The sequence below is a fragment of the Pezoporus flaviventris genome, unplaced genomic scaffold, assembly GCF_033815535.1.
Source record: "Pezoporus flaviventris isolate CSIRO_AGI_PZ_B2104156 unplaced genomic scaffold, CSIRO_AGI_Pfla_v1 ptg000010l, whole genome shotgun sequence".
Taxonomy (NCBI): domain Eukaryota; kingdom Metazoa; phylum Chordata; class Aves; order Psittaciformes; family Psittacidae; genus Pezoporus; species Pezoporus flaviventris.
The window spans coordinates 2,160,390-2,173,663 of record NW_026892558.1 but is presented as its reverse complement, the minus strand read 5'-3'; the positions used below and the strand labels follow the sequence as shown (position 1 = coordinate 2,173,663).

Here is a 13,274-nt window from a genome sequence, read left to right as displayed (position 1 = left end):
GTCCAACCTGGCCTTGAGCACTGCCAGGGATGGGGCAGCCACAGCTTCTCTGGGCACCCTGTGCCAGCACCTCAGCACCCTCACAGGGAAGAGCTTCTGCCTCAGAGCTCATCTCAGTCTCCCCTCGGGCAGGTTAAAGCCATTCCCCTTGGCCTGTCCCTACATCCCTTGTCCCAAGCCCCTCTTCAGGTTTCCTGCAGCCCCTTTAGGCACTGGAGCTGCTCTCAGGTCTCCCCTTCAGGAGCCTTCATGGCAGTTTTGGCACCCAGCAAAGCCAGAGGATTTTGGTTTGCAGCAGGAGAAGTGTAAATGACCCAAAGGTGCTGGTGAGGTTTGTGCTGGCGGCATCACTGGAAACTCAGCAGTTCCACAGCTCACTTTGCATTTTCACTGAACAAAAGCAAAATGATTTTGGTACAAAGGAAAAGTTGGTTTCCAGGGAGAGCCAGAGGAGAGCTTTCATGGGAAAAATTGGGATAGTCAGAGAAGCTAGGAATAACAGCTCGTTGCATCCAACACCCAGCCTGGAGGAAGGAGAAGGCAGGTGGGGCTTTGCAGGCAACCAGAGATGCTCGAATAAAAGGTGCCATCATCAGCAAAGCGGGGCTTTTCAAAACATAAACAGTTTTGGGGAAGGAACGAGAGCAGCGCCCGAGCTAAAAATAAGCAGCAGCAAGTGAAAAAAGGGATTAAAGGAGCCCTAAAGAAATAGTGAACAGCAAATTGCAGAGAATTGTTCAGCAAACAATAAAAGTCTCCTCGCCATCTCCCTGCATCAGGCAGGTGGCACTGGGAGAAAGCAGCCCACGACAAATGATAGCTGCAAAAGGGGAGATGGAGTGGGGGAGAAATTTCAGACCAGGCAGATTTGTTAAGTGGTTATTTTCCCTCTGTCTTTGCAGAAGACAAAGGGGAGGTAAAGCTCCCCAAGACAGGGATTGTATTTCACTCGGCGGTCGAGAAGTCGTTCGAGTGTCTGCAGATAGCAGCAAGAAATGGTCCTAAAAAGATTAGAGCTCTTAAGGTAGGGCAAAATACTATATCCAGACAACACACTCGAGTTTTAATGACAGTGGGGAGAGAATTGAGTGAAGCATTGTCTGCTGCCTTTAGGAAACTGAAAACTAAATTTGAAACAGCACAGACTAGAGCTGGACTTTTCTCAGGAGAAAGGCTTTACTCCTGCCCTTTAAGCATCACTTTTTATCCTTCACATAAATTCTCCATTCACTGCTTTCCCACAGCCGACACAGGTTTAGGAAGGAGCTTCTGTGTTTTTAGAGTGATTTGGGTATCTTGCTTTTGAGCATCTCCCTGGCTGTAATGTATTTCTTCTCACTGAATCCCTCTGTCAGGCTATTATCCGTGTTTACGGATACCCAGCTGAGGGATAAAGAAGCAAAGTGGCTTCCTACAGATGCATAAGGAATGCGCTGGTAAATAAACTCACCCCATATTCCCCAAATCTCAATCCCCATACCATTCCCCTGTTCATCCTGCCTTTGTGATGCCTGTGCTGTTCCTTGCTAAAGTGGGCAGGCCAATTCCCAGTGCTTGCAAATCAGCAGAGCTTCCCTACAACCCATTTTATACTTGGGAGCAAGTCCAAGTCTTAAATCACAGTCCAGTCTTGAATCACAGAATCAGAAAGGGTTGGAAAAGTCCCTTAAGATCACCAAGTCCAGCTGGAAACCAAACGCTGCCAAGTCTACCACTAAACTGTATCGACTGGGTTGGGGATTTTGTGTCCTCTCAGAAATGAGGGTGATTGCTATGGACCCCACAGCACTGCATATGTCCATGGGGGTTACTAGGACTCCCCTGTGCTACTCTTGGTACAAGGGCAAACTAGGGCACTGCCTTGCTGCCAGCCTCATGGCTGGAGGAGCATTGCTCCCATGTTGCTCCCAGCCAACCCCTGCACAGATGGGTGACACCGAGGTGGCTCTGTCAGCCTCATCTCAGCTCCTGCATCCCCTATCCAGGGACTTTTGGTTGCAGGGACCCATCCCCCCCAACCTTGCCCAAGGCTCTGTTACTAAGAATAAAACACAGGAGGGCTTTGCAGCACCAGCGTGTGGTGGGATAATTGCAGGGAAGTGGCTTCTGTAGCCCAGCGACCACAGTAATTGGGTCCGGGCCATCCTGCAGCCAGGTTTCCCATGCTATTATCCCCTTATTAATAGAAACTAAATCTACCTTTTCAGAGAAAGCACTGCAAGCCTGGAAATTATGTGGTGCAGGGCTTCAGGAAGGCATCTTTGCAATAGCATCAGCCCTTCGCCACCCAAGGGCCGGATCCTGGCATGGGGTGCTTCCACCAAAGTTGTGGCAAAATTCCAGCCACCCAGACCCAAATTTCCCTCTGGTCATCGGAAAGGCAAATGTGAGACTCAGCCACATGATGTGGAGACAGGCGAGTGAGATTTGGTCTATAAACTAATTCATCCCAGCAGCATCCCTTGCAAAGTATAGCAGGGAGTATTAATTTCATCTCCCAAAGGAAAACTGAAGGTAAAAAAGGCTTGAATTTCCCTTTGCCCACATGGATGGGGTTTGACAGGGGACACAAGCTAAGCATCCATGGATTTAGGGCTGGAAAATAATGAGGAGCATCTTGCTTGGGATACTCCTGCCTGAGTGCTGCGGGATGTCAGGTGTAAAAGATGCAGGTAAAAGTGACAGCATCTTTTTAAGGAGAATCAGCCCGCAATGCCAGGGCTGTCCCTGCTGGAAGGTGTGAAAGCAAAGAACCAATTTCTGAGAAACCCAAGGACAAGGTAAAAGTCTCTGCATGGTATTCCAGACAGGACTTCCAGGCCAGTATAACAGCAAGGCTTTCTATGGCCACAACTAACACAGGTCCTTCTTCCCATCCCTGTCTAACTTCCCCTTTGAAGCTCAACTTGGAAACAGCCCTGGAAAAAATGTTATCATTACTTTTTTCATCAGGCAAACAGAGATGAAGGCACAAGGCATGAGTCGGCAATGAATCTGGGAGGCAGATTAGGTGCCTCCATCCAAAGTGCAGTTGACAATACAGAGAATGAGATTAAGTTTGGCAATACAGAGAATGAGATTAAGTTTGGCAATATACAGGATGAGATTCAGTTTGGCACATTTGTTTTTTAACGCAGACAAGAGATTCAGGTTTATGGAGGTCTTCAGGACCATCTGAATCTCCTCTCAAATTTGGGATTTGGTTTGAAACTTCCCCAGTGATGTTCCCTTCCACATCCCCTTCCGATTCATGGTAGGCAAAGCCTAGCAGATGGCCTCCTGCAGTAACGACTTTAACCATCAACGTTGTTAATGCACTCAAGAATGACAGAAAGAATTATCAGCCCATAGTATTTCCAAGCTTCTCCTTTTTTCTTCACCCCTTTGCCCAGCTTTTAACACTTCGCGTTTCAACGACAATTAATACCAGCCTCTCTGAAGATAAATCCTACAGGCTTGCAACCAAGTCCTCGCAGAGCCAAATCAGCACAGATGTGCTAAAGAGCAATGCAGATGGTTTCTCCTTCCCCTGAAACTTGAGACTTTGTGTCTGCTCGACGCTGTGGTGTTTTGCAGGCTGGGGATGTCAGGAGCACGTCCCATCCCCATATGGCAAGCGAGAAGTCATCCCAGGAAGATTAAAGCAGAGAGAGGAGACCTGGGTTGCCTCCTGCATTTTTCAGCCTTTCTCCATCACTCTGTGAAAGCCTGGTGCTGTTCAACAGCTACGTAAGGGATGAAAAGCATAGGGGAAAATAAATAATACATAAATGCCAAAGTGCGTTGCCAAGGCCACTTCCAGGATGGATCTGTACCCAGGCATGCTCCCCTCCGGACGTCTGCCTGTTCCTGCCCTGCAGACATGTCACTGGGAGTGAAATGGAGCTCCTGGGCAAGGCGTTGCTTCAGAGTGATGCATCGGGAAACCTTGCAGGTGACAGAAACTGTAATTGCTGTGATTAAACTTCACCGGCCCATTTCACCCCCGTGAAAACCAGCTTCCCTGCTGATTTCAGCAGGAGCACGACTGATGTCTCTGCCAGGGGAGAGGTTGGGAGTGCTAGGGAGACCTCTTCCCAACGCATGAGCAAAGCCCCGCTGCCAGAACAGGGGGCTCTTCGTGCCATCTTCTACCCTCGAGGCCTCCTGGATGCTCTGGCTTCCATGAGGACCTGAACAATGCTTTCCAATATCCCTAAAAGCAATCCAAACCAGGTGCAGAGAGACAGCAGTCTGACAGAAGGGGGCCTCAAACTCATCGTGAGATGTTGCAGATGACTGCTTGGGGTTCAGGGCAGCAGCATCTTGTGTCCAGAGGCTGCAGAGACCTCAAGGGAGCTATGCTGCACCCCACCAACTCCATCCTCATGTCCTTATCTCCAAAGCAGCTTGGCCACATCTGTCTCTATTTTTCTCAGCAAACCCCTGAGAGCTCGATGGCTACATAGCAGTAAGACATAAAGTATTGATCACTTAAAATAGGTTTTAAGAATACGAAATAAAGACACCCAGTGTACCCAGCACCCCAGGAGTGGGATGTCTGTCCTCCAGCAATGATACAGGAGCATCCAGTCCTGATGCACTAGGAGGCAGGGTGCTGGGATGCAGTGGTGAGGAGCCTGGTCTTTGAGGTGGCTGCTTCTAACCTTTCTGTGAAGGATCAGGCATGACAACCCTCCTGCCTCACTGCCCTGAAACAGCCAAAACGTCCCCAGAAAAGCAGTTTGCAACCCACTAACCCCTCTCTCCTCTCCCATGCCTGCTGCGGAGGGCAGCTGGAGGGGGTCAGGAGATGCAGCACACAACAGAACACACAGGGATGCTGCAGGGACTGCTCAAATGAGATGTACCCAGAAAGCCTAACTCCTCTGTAAATACCCCCTTGTCTGCTAGGATCACAACTGGCTACAAAGGTTGAAGATGTTGCTTGAGGAATATTAGATATAGCTGTGTACATGTATTTGCCTTATTATTTTTTTGCTAGTGGGAGATTATAATGAGACCAGGAAAAGAGGTGGAAAATACTCTCCTCGCTTAGCACAGAAATATAGGTAACAATTATTAGGCAATAATTGATTCATCCGATACTTTATTAACTGGAGTTCGGGTGTGCAAGTGACAGGCTCTGCAGCAAGCCTTTCATGTGACACATTATTAAAGGCTCTTTTTCTGGCTCCGAAAGGCAGTGGCTGGTAGATCAAAGGTCAGACATTTCAAGGAGTAAATTGGTTTAATGTGGCTGCAGATAGCCTCACAAAAACCTAATAAATATGCAGGGAAATGTAAGGAGAGAAAATTGTGGACAAGAGAGACAATTACTTTGAAACCAGGATAAGAGCAGCGCAGGCTCAAATTAATCAGCATACTGGCTTCTCTCTGCCTCAGGATTTAGTATTCAGAGCAGGAGCCCAGCTGGTGGTGGGATGTGATGGAGGGGGGCACTGGTACCTGATGCCAAAACCTGCCAGGGGAAGATGCAGTGTGTACTTGAGTCCAGGAACCCCCTGTGTGCTGGGCACTCTGCTGTGACGGCTCCTGAAGGGGAGACCTGAGAGCAGCTCCAGTGCCTGAAGGGGCTGCAGGAAAGCTGGAGAGGGGCTTGGGACAAGGGATGTAGGGACAGGCCAAGGGGAATGGCTTGAACCTGCCCGAGGGGAGACTGAGATGAGCTCTTAGGCAGAAGCTCTTTGCTGTGAGGGTGCTGAGGCGCTGGCACAGGGTGCCCAGAGAAGCTGTGGCTGCCCCATCCCTGGCAGTGTTCAAGGCCAGGTTGGACACAGGGGCTTGGAGCAAGCTGCTCCAGTGGAAGGTGACCCTGCCTGTGGCAGGGGTTGGAGCTGGAGGAGCTTTAAGGTCCCTTCCAACCCAAACAATTCTATCATTCTATGATTCTAAGATGCTCAATCCCAAGCCACAGCCAGGATGGTGGTGCCTTAGGTATATGGGCAGCCACCTGTGCCCCACAGTGAAAACATGTTCACAAGCACCATGAGATTTTGTGGTGGCTGCTGAACACACTATCCCTCCAAGGCTGTGAATCCCACAGGGAGCCCTGCTGTGACCAAGCAGGCTCATTGAAGCACTGGGACACCAGCAGACAGCAACTCTTAGCCCAAACCCCAGTGTTGAGTGGTAAAAAACGAACACAGAGGGGATTAATTGTAAGAAGTAATGCCTTTAGCTCATGTCCTTGTTTTTCACTTATCTTGTGATTTTCTCAGAGGCAGACCTCCTTGTTTTTAAACTCGAGGCAGTGATTGCTAAATACTTCTGAGTTTTTGTTTGCATTTCTTGAAATGTCTTAACTCAAATGACCTCCAAACGCTTGCAAGGCAGGATTTCTTTGCTAAAAAGTCCCAGCTTCACTCCTTTTAATTAAAGGTGAGAAAACACCCACTCCAGTTCTCTAATCTGGAATGGGACTTCCTGCAGGAAAACAAAGAGCAATATTCCCAGTATGGCTGGAAACAGGAGTGGAGGAAACAAATCTATAAAACAAAATGCCTGGTCCCCCTCAGAGAAGCAGATAAGGGCACAACCTCTTTGTGTGCCCTTCCTCAGCTGAGTCACCATGCTCTGGAGAGATTTATCATGGCCCTAGTGGATAGAAAGATCAGGCAGCACAAGCTGCCTGAGATTTAGCAAAGCCAAGCCTTGCCTCCTCACCCTCATGGGGACCTCCTGCAAGCATGAAAGAGCTGCGACCCAAGGGCTTAAGTTGCTCCATCAGCCATGTCCCATAGGCTGGAACACCATCAATGAAGGAGATCCATCTGCCCACTATGTTGCTTTTGGCGGCTTGTGCTGGCTGTGTCCCTCTGCCCAGGATGGAGTTGGACCCAGGGCAGCACTGATACCTTCCTGTTAGGAAACCTCATGAGAAGCCTTGGGGATGGGTCAGAGGGGGAGAGCTGGTGCTATGTATGTCCCACTGGTCATGGGGTGCTTCTAGGAGAATCCACATACTTCAAGAGGAACCCACATGCTTCAAGGAGAACACACACTTCAAGGAGAACCCACACTTCAAGGAGACCTAATACTCCCAGGGGAACCCACACACTTCAAGGATGATCCACACTTGACAGAGAACCCACATATTTGAAGGAGAACCCACACACTTCAGGGATGGTCCACACTTCATGCATCACTCACAAGGACAACTGATAGGTCACAGACCTCCAAAACCTGCAACCCACGCAGGCAGTGCCTGCCCTGAGTTACTTGTGCATATATTGCTCTGCCATAAATCAGGAGCCCTGACAGTGTAATTTGTGTCTGAGGAACATGGAACAATTACAAAATCAGCCCAAACACTATTTGTTTCACAAGAATTTGCCCTTAGTTAGCACTGTCGTTCTGCTTTAATTACTCTGTAATTAATTGCAACAAAACTGTTTGGAAAGTGCATGTGCACAGTGGAATGGCTGAAATATCACAACCTGCCTGCTCCTCTGCAACCACAAGTGTTACATGTCTCATACTCTTTCAATATAAGACTTTAAATTCATTTCATCACCCTATACCCAGAGCATCTCCAAGTCATCTCAAAAGCAGACCAAGACATGTGGAAGGTGATTACTGACTTATTTTACATCCAGGGAAATTGAGGCGCAGAGAAGCTAATCTCTTCAAACAAGATTAAGAGAGCAGAAGTTGCCAGAAGTGAACCAAGCTTGGGCATGGATGTAAATCACAGCCTTTTTCTCTGCCCTGGGATGCTCATATGTTCCCTTGCTGCTTCCAAAGCCAACTAGCACCCTAAAGAGTCTTAGACCTGCCTCCTGTCCACGGAGAAGGCTGTCCCATCCATGAAAGCAACAATAACCAACACCTCCCTAGAGACAGAAGGCAGTAAGACCTGGATCTGATGATAAAGGAAACCAAATCTGACCCATTTTTGCAGTCTGACCCCTTCTAATATTTCCATTGTCTAGCCGTGGCTTGGGGGCATTAATCCCGGCAGAGGCGGACTTTCAGAGTCCCCTTTCAGCTGGTGTTCAGTCTCTCAGTGCAGACTATACCAGCAACCGTAATGCAATCGCTAGGAAACAAGAAGCCACCCAATGCATCTGAGTCTGCCTCGAGTTTCATTCCCTGACCAATTATTTCCCTGCAAGAAAGGCAGCATCAGCAGAAGCCAGCATCCCTGCAAGGCTGGGAGAAGGCCTGGAAGGGATACGAGGGACAGGAGACAGGGATTAGCTGATGTGAATCATCTCTCCCACACCACCAGTGACTGGTTAGGGCAACAGCTTGTTGGTAGGGCAGGAGGGGAAACTTCCCATTTAGAAATTGCTCAACATTGGTAATTAAAAACGTTCTCTCCCCCCCCCCCCCCCAATAAGAACCTTGAAGAAAAAATATGCTCTTGCTTTTCTTTCCTACTTGCTGTTTTGTTTTTTAGCCTCCTCCTCTTCTCTTCTCTTAATCTTCTCTTTTCTCTTCCCTTCCCTTCCCTTCCCTTCCCTTCCCTTCCCTTCCCTTCCCTTCCCTTCCCTTCTCTTCCCTTCCCTTCTCTTCTCTTCCTTTTTTTGCTCTGCTCTGCTTTCTTCTCTTTCCTCTCCTCTCTCTTATCTCCTTCCAGCCTCCCTACCCTATCCTCCCCTTCCTCTCTTCCTCTCCTCCCTCTCCTCTCCTTCCTCTCCTCTCATCCTCTCCTTCCTCTCCTCTCATCCTCTCCTTCCTCTCCTCTCATCCTCTTCCCTTTCCTCTCATCCTCTTCCCTTTCCTCTCATCCTCTTCCCTCTCCTCTCCATCAATTTCCCCCCAGGAGGCCGTCAAACCTTCTCACCTCCATCTTCCTGGGAGCAGACGGAACCAACCACAAGAGAACACTGATAGAGAACATGAAGAGTGAGAACACCGGCTGTCACCCAATGATGCACCCAGATTCCATGTGTTCCTGGAGGCACCACAAGCCTTTGGATCACTCCCCAGCAGGCCAGAGACACAGCCATGTAGAGAAGAAGGGTCCAAATTTTGCATGAAGGCAGCAGTCCCTGTGCAGGGGGCTGTGAAGCCACAACTCTGGCTGCCCCGTTGGCACCATGGTGTGAGGCTGCATAAGGAAATCCCATAGAGGGGTAAAGGATGCAACTCCTTTAAGGAGGTCATGGGCTTATGGCAGGCAGGAGTTGACCAGGGGCTGGGCAGGCACCGGGGGGGGGGGGGGGTGTCCGAAGGCAGCAGCAAAACAATCTGGGTTATCAGAGCAGCAGTAACTCTGGAAGATCCACCTGATTGAGGAGACCTCCCAGACACATGCCTAGAGAGCCTGGGGTTTGGCAGAGGATTTGCTCCATCAGCTTCAGCTCACCTTGGCAAAAGGTGCCCAGATACCATGGTGACGGGCTCAGCGGGGATAAACACCGAACATGGGTGTGGGTTGTTTGCATAGTTAGGAAGCTGGCTGGTCTCCATCCCTCCACCCTGCCTCCTCCCAGCAGTGCCAGGATCTCAATCCAAAGTGATCTCCTACCTTCTCCTGGGCTGGCTCATCTGCAGGCAACACGGAGTCACTTCCCAAACTGGTTCCCTGCTCGGCAGGGCAGGGTTGGGGACGGAAGCCCTGGGCTGCTGCCTGGCTCCGCTCCCTGGCAGATAGAAGCCAGTTAGTGGTCCCAGCATCCACGTCCCTGCCTGGACCCACATAGAGACAGCACAGAGCCTTCCCAGTGTGGGATACCCCCCCCTCCTTATCTTCTGCAGCTGCCAAGCACATCGAGCCTCTTGCAAAACAACCAGCTGGGATGTGGCATCCTTCCCCTCCCCAGCCAGAAAAGCACTCACACCAAGGACATCTTTTTAGGGAACAAAGCAACCCAAGAGCAGCAAGAAATAAATCTGTAATTAAGGCAAGCTGCTCCCAGGAGTGGGTACTTGAAGATTTTGCAGACCTGTAAGCAGCATTGCCATCAGGAGCGCGGCTCCTCTCAGGTTTCCAGTAAGGAATAAAAAAGCTCTGACTAATCTAAAGAGGCCTCCAAATCACTCTTGGCAGAAAGCATCCCAGCCTCGGATCCCCTCCCTCTATTCATCGCTAAAGCTTTCAGCTAAAGGAAAATAAACCATGCAGCTACTTCGCTGACCTGACCTGCAGCTGGTGTAGCTGGGTGCTGGCTGACCCTTCTATTATACACCAATATAATAGCACTTACTACGTACACATTATATAGATTTATATACCATGTGCACATTTATAATATATATATATATTGCATTTAAAAATACATATATGCATTGTGGGGCTGCCTTCCAATCCCCATCCTGCTGGGATGATCCCTCCCATCGCTGATCACTTTGCCAAGATCATCCACACATGCTTGATAATACCATATTTCACTGTGGTCTGAGATCCTTCACCTCTTCTAATTACTTCTAAGTTTATAAAACCATTCCACTGGCAACATTTAATGGAAATAAGACCAGGACTACAAACCGGGGAGTGCAGACTTCGGTGTTTTGAAACCATTTCAGTAACTTGCTGTTTAATTAAGAGCAATAGCACTGAAATTATGTCAGTGAAACTTGCCACTTATTTACTAATTAGAGGAGGAATTTCAAAGGAGGTTATGGGAGTTTAGGTGCTGGACAGCCCCGGGCTCGCTGGAAAATCCCAGGTTTGAGAAGCTAATGCTTGCTCAGGGCTCAAACACGCCGGGTCTGATTCCTCATTGCCTGGCACCTGAAGTAAACAGCATCAGCACAAGCGTAAAATGGGTGATAAATGCTGCCCTGATCCAGAACACTGGTTTGAAATGTCCTTTTTGAGGTGGTGGGAGTGATGGAAGGCATTAGAAGACCAGGGAAAGATGCCAGAGCATCTCATCTCCCCTTCCAGGAGCTATTTGCTGCGCTGTCCTGGAATGGACACACCAGGATGCATGCTGAGAAGCCTGCGAAAGGTTTGCTCTGTGGTGTGGGGTGCTGGAATGCTCAGGGCTCCGACAGACCCAACTGCCTTTCCTGCTCCCAACCTCCACATCCTCCCAGGAGGAGAATCCTCCCTCCAATTCCACTTCCACCAAGAAAAGAAAGGAAAGTACCACTCGGCCTCATACCCCCAAATATTGTACCTGGGCGAACTGGAAGGTGGCTGCCACATCCCCTGTTTGAGGGCAGAACAAGCTGCAGCTCCCCGCACAACCACGCTGAGCACTCCCGTCCACCCGATGTGCTCCGGAAAACAGCACTGGGATGGCCGAGCGCTGGTTCCTCCTCTGCTGAGCACATTCCTCCCCTCCTGTTTTCATTCAGCCCAACCTTAAACAAAACCATGGCTGTTGTTTTTATCGGCGGCGCAGCCCTGGGAATTACCTACGCAAGAATGGGGGTGCTGGAGAGGGGGTTTGCACTGCTGAAGCAGCATTTACTCTCAAGAAGGAGCTGTTAGAAATATTAAAGCTTAACTGGCTTAACTGGGTATAACACACTATCCTGCTGCATCCTGTTTCCTAGTACAGAAGCAAAAAGTTCCAGAGATTAACTGACATTTAACTACAAACTGTAGGTAAGGGATGTCAAGGTAAAACACATCCAGTTTTCCCAAGCACTTTCTGCTTATGGCATGGGCAGTACAGAGCGGGTCGGCTTGAGCTGGGCTTAACCCCACACCAAGCAGCAGCCTCATGACAACCACACTTCCCAGCCTGTCTTTAATAACTACTTCTCTTCCAGCATCAAATCTACTGAGACATTTTAACTGTTTAAGAGGAGACTGGGCTGTTTTCTGCAAGTTTTCTGCAAAGAACAACCAAAAGAGAAATGATTTTAAATCAAATACAATACTATGTACATATAATACAATAGAATATAATACATTCTGTTCGATTTTATTATAAATATTAATCATCTGCCTCATCAGAGCCCTTCTGCCTTCCCAGCAGGAGATGTTAGTAGATGTGTTTTTGCACTAATATTTCCAATCTGTAACAACCAAACAACTAAACGGACTCATGAAAAGACCCGCAAAACTGTGAGGTTGTATCATACAGGTGTTGACACACAGCCAAAAACTCCGGGCTTGGTAGAGATTCAAGACACTAAGCAAGGAAATCAGAACGAGAACCACAGGTTCAAGTTCAAACAGCAATGTAAACGGCAATAGATTAGTACAGAGGATACTTACGACGCGCTGAAGATTCCTAACACGAGCACGATCAGCCTCCGAGCATGAAATTCAAGCACCTTCCCCTCCCCTCAATAAACCACTAAAGCCCTAAAAGAAGCGGGGTGGAAATTAAAAATCACCTATTTCCAAAACCAAAAACACAGCATCCGACCCACCTTCCCACTCCCGGTGCCAACACTCGTCCTCCCCTCGCCTGCCGTGGCTGTGCGGGGAATCCGGCTGCGTTGCTCCTCGGGTGCCTGCAGCCGAGTGGAGATTGTCATTGATTTGTGTGCATAAAGTTAAGCCTTTCTAGGAGCGGTTAGGAGAATTCACTCCCACCACTCCCTCTAAACCAAAAGTATTTGGCAGAGAGCCCTCCTCGTCCACCTGTACTATTAACGTCTAAACAACACACGGGACGTGGACCGATTTTCATGTTTTCTTTTTAAACAAGCACACAAAGTTCTTTGGAAATAAAAACTTGGGGGTTTGTTGTGGTTTTGGTCTCTTTTTTTTTCATAATCTCATTTTTCTTACAGCAGATTTATAGCATCCTTTTTGTTCTGCACTTGGCTGGCCAAGCCTTTCCCTGCTGTAACTGGTCACCTGTGACCATTTGCTGATTTGCCCCAACACAGGTGATTCTTTGGGTGACTTTCCTACCAACCTGATCTGCTTTCCTGGCAAACCATGCATACCTGAGACAAGATAAACCTGGCGAGAAAGCCTTCTCTTTGGAAAAGAACTGGGTGTAATTTAACTAAAAACCATGCTTGTGCATGAACAACGCAAGCAAGCAAGAAGATGGAGACAAAGCATTTTCAAAAGGGGGTGTTTGCTTACCCAAGTCCTCAGTCACTGACTTGTCCAAGTGACAAGACCCTAAATTGGGTCTTGCCCAATCTAAGGAATAAATGATTTTAAAACCCTTCCCAAGAGCCCAGCACAGGACTTCAAAGCCCCCACAGCACCCAGACTTAGTGCCACATCAGCTGCTTCCATGCACCCAACAACTGCATCCTGCACCCACCTCATGTGGTCCCTGTCCATGAGGATGTCCACTGTCGGAGCCTGGCTCAGTAGTGTGCTGCCTCCACGAGCAACCCAACCTGGTTAAGCCCAACTTGCCGACATACGTACAACCCCAAAGGGTTGGCCATTG

At 48.8% G+C, this 13,274-nt stretch overlaps 1 protein-coding gene across 1 annotated transcript in view; it reads right to left on the bottom strand.

The window, feature by feature from the left end:
- The window catches only part of ZBTB7C (zinc finger and BTB domain containing 7C), a 44,590-nt gene extending 32,191 nt beyond the window's left edge, over nt 1-12,399 (bottom strand). The window contains exon 1 of the mRNA XM_061450506.1: nt 12,286-12,399. The gene's annotated coding sequence lies outside the window, so the exon portion shown is untranslated. The remainder of the gene's footprint in view (nt 1-12,285) is intronic.
- Nucleotides 12,400-13,274: the final 875 nt, after the last annotated feature.